Below are 3,972 nucleotides of genomic sequence, written 5' to 3'. Positions count from 1 at the left end.
CTTCTGTCCAACTAACCCAATGATGGGCACCTGTGAGTGGGAAGTCCAAGNATCTAGTAGTTGCTCAGTCCCATACCTCTAGGTGTTTCAGCTGGTCTTCTGAATAAACCAGAATTCTGAAGATGTAGGTTACAACAGAAGTGCCAGCAAGGAAGTGCAAGCAGGCTAACAAGCAACCTTCCTTCTTCCATTGTCCTTATATAGGCCTCCGGCAGAAGGTGTGGCGCAGACTAAAGGTGTGTATCACCTAACCTGAACCTAACCTGTTCTTGGAATTTGTTCTGTGCCTGGCTGGCCTTAAACTCAAAAATGTCCTTGCCTCAGTTTCCTAGGATTAAAGGCATGTATCACCTTGGGATGGGCCTAAGTTTGTCACAGTCACTATGCCTCTCGATCTGGATGAAAAGCCTGTGTCTTCCAGCCTCAAGATCTGGAGCCCAGGTGTGCCTTCCATTTCCAGATTGTAGTTGATTCCAGATATAGTCAAGTTGACAACTGACCGTAGCCATCACAAGTGGGACGTGGTGTTTGGGCTTGTCTCAGTGTGACTGTAGAGAAAATGAGTTCCTGTGTCTCCTTTAATACCAGTACTCAGGAGACAGAGGCAGGCAGAGATTCCTTTGAGTTCGAGATCTGCCTGGTCTACAGAATGAAATGGCCAGGGCTACACAGAGTAATAAAAAAGAATCCTAGAAAAGGAAGGCAGAAGGGGTCAAGTTCAGAGGATGTAACAGGACTTCTACATAATGAAAAGTTTCANCAGGTGGGGGACATTAAAAATTTGGATAGAAGTTNTAAGTNTTAAATGCCTACTTAACATATCACCACAAACTTGGCCACCAGATTTTCCCAGCATCCTTTAGTCCTTACCTGTTAGAGTATGGCTGGCTTACCATCCCCACTTCCCCAGAGGAACTTCCCTGTATAATGCATCCATTTTTATCTCCCTGCCCTTTGTCTACCTTTTTTCCTCTTGGCTGCTGCACCTGGCTTCCCCCCTCTCTCTTCCCTGCCCTCTCCTCACATGGTTCAGGGTCATGTCCACTCTAGGCTCTTCCAGATGTTAATGCCTCTGGCTGTGCTCTCCCTCATATCTACAAAAAAACTACTCTCCCATTCCTAGGAGCAGTCATTGCCTTTTCTTCTCATTTCTTTTTTTTTTCCCCAGAAGTTTTACAAGATGAGGAAGATTACAATATTTTAATTCTGTTGCATGTGGTTTAAGAAGGTGCAGGTGGATATAGAATCCTGAGCTTTGGTGGCCTAGCTCCTTTGGATAGGAAAAAAAAAATTCTCCCATGAGCACACACAACAAACAGCTGCATAGATACATACAGAACAATCACACACTGAAATCACATGAGTACATTTAACCATGGAGTGAGGCAAAATAGGGACACTCAATTCTCTGCAGACAGCATGGGCCTTTGGTAAATAAGAGTTTTCCTGTAAAGGGAAAGTGCAGCTGGAAGACAGTTTGCTCAGGCTATCTCCCTCACCCCTTCTGAAAGGATTACTATCTTCTCTTTTATAGCTGGGCTTAAATCTGATTTGCAGTTGGGTGGAGGAAGGTGAGGGGTCGGGGTGAAACTTTGTATTTCAGGTGTGGCTCCCCTAATGAGAAAGGAAAATGAAAATGGGGTGTAGTCTTTGACAGACTAGAGAAGCAGTTTGTAATTCTGTAAACATAGATTAGCATTTTAAAAACCACAAGCCTGGAATGAGCCAGGTATGAAGGTCCTATATTGAATGACTGTAAGTCTGTAAGATCAGGAGTGGGTGCAGACAGACTGGATGTTTTAGAAAGAGTTTGGTATTTTTATTGATGGATGTAGTCTGTCAAGAAACGACTATAAGAAGTGGGGGGTGGCATTGGTGGGAAAGGGTGATGGGGAGCGGGCTTCAGGATAGAAGCAATAGTTGCTGCTTGGCAGATCTAGAGGCAGGAATAGGGTGGGTGCTCATACAGAGTGTAAAGGCTAAGGAGGGTGGTGTTAATGCCTTCACCCACCCACCCCCACTCTCAGTAGGATTGGGGAAGCAGAAAGAGGTGGAGAATTTTGCAGCACCCATGAGCCACCACGTGTATCAGAAGGGAAGAAAACCCACAGATTGAGAAGTTGGCTGTTGCCATCCTGGAGAAGAGAGAACTGGGGGAGGGAGGTGTGGCTAGGAAGGAAAGCTGAAGCAGCTTTGCCTTGCTCTGGAGAAGCTAAAGTCTACAGGTGGCCAGAGAGGGGCTTTGTAGATAGAGTAGGGGCAGAGCTGGAATCCTGTTGCTCAAAGGGAGGATTGTAAGGAGACCCACGTGGCCAGAGCCGCCATGCATAGGAGCAGTGGCCTTGGCATCCAGTAAGTCAGCCGGGTGGCACCCACCAACTGCTACGCCAAGGTGCAAAGCTGAGGCTCATGTCCTAAGGCCTCAGGTTAGTCCTTCAGCTGCTCTTCTGGGTGCTCTGAACACAGGTTCAGCCTGCCTCCCGCTTCTGCGGCCTCCCTGACTTGGGCTGACCCACAACCCTTAGTGTGAGCCTTCCTGTGCCCCACGGAGTGTCGCCATTGCTCTACGCGAGGGCCCAGATTCCTCTCTTCCTCTCTCTTCTAGGTCCCAGGAGGGTGATGCTGGAGGACCCAGGTGCTTTCTTAGTTGAAACCCTGCTACCACGGAAATATTATAAATTATCATTTAGTACTGCTAGGATAAAAACATATAATATATTATCTTGTTTTTGTATTATGAAAGACTTAAAAGGTTTAGTTTCACTTCTTCCTGTTTTAAAAAAATTCAGACATTTTTCTGAATCTCTCAAAGTGACTGTGGGACCTAGGAATTACCCTAGAGAGAGATGGAGCCAGCACCTCCGGCCATCACGAGGACTGTGTACCAGGCTCTCTTCTCCAGCCCTCCAGTAACCCCTAGACAAGTTCCCACCTGCCTTAGTTTGTTTTCTCCCACCCCACCACACCCACAGTCTCAGGGTAATACCAGAATCAATGCCCTGACCCTCACAAAAACAACAGGTGAATCCCAGAGCCCACTTCAGGGCGGTCCTGGCCTTGACATCAAGAAAGACATGATACAACATGGCTGGAGATGACAGGAATCTGGGGTCTCACCGTAAGTCCTTCCACACAGGAATGTGTACACTCACAGGAAAGGCAAGTAGAATTCCTGCTCCTTTCTGAACCCAACTCCTCCCTCTGAAGACCACACCTGTGTCCCCAATGCCTTTGGAAACGAAAGTGGGGCCAGACTGAAGAGCTGTCGTGTATGCATCTAGGCCAGTGCTGAAGGTCTTCACAGTTATGAACTGAGTCCTTACAGAGATAGATTGAGGCAGCATTTTCTAAATGTGACTAAACCACCGCATTAAGTGGCACAGAGGGATTCAGTTGTGTTCCCAGAAAAGTGCGTCTTGTGGCCCTGAGTTTCTCAGAGTCCACCATTGTACAGCAGGGGAACCTGAGCAGTGGTTTTGGCCAGCCGTGGCTTCTACTCTAAGACCAAGTTTGGAACCTAGCTCTGGGATGATCAGTGTGACTCGGGTAGTCAGCCTGGGCTCCCACTTCCTGTGTCTCTTTCCTGACCAGTTTGCAGCTATCAACAAGGCCTCCCCTATCCAGACCTGAATGATACTGTTCCTTGCCTCTCAGGGAGCATGTCTTCCTTATTCTTGAGGAATACCAAGAGCCTGGTGAGAGAGTTGGGCAGGAAGGGTGAGCTGGTGCCTGTGGACAGCCTCAACAGCTCACAGCACCTGAGCCCTTTCTGCGCAGGTGAGGAAGAAGCACAAACAGTACCTCTGGCCTTGGGACACACCCCTCATCCCCACAGACTTCTCCCTCCTCGATGTGATGGAGCCTGGCTGCCCTGACCCAGGTATCTTCCGAGAGGCTCCTAGGGAGTGAAGTGGGACTCCCAAGGGAGGCATGTGAATGTGCCTAGACACTGAACAGGCCACTGCCCTGGTT

This window comes from Mus pahari, unplaced genomic scaffold (genome assembly GCF_900095145.1).
Source record: "Mus pahari unplaced genomic scaffold, PAHARI_EIJ_v1.1 scaffold_10485_1, whole genome shotgun sequence".
NCBI classification, from domain to species: domain Eukaryota; kingdom Metazoa; phylum Chordata; class Mammalia; order Rodentia; family Muridae; genus Mus; species Mus pahari.
The sequence above is the reverse complement of the archived record's forward strand: the minus strand, read 5'-3'. Positions refer to the sequence as shown.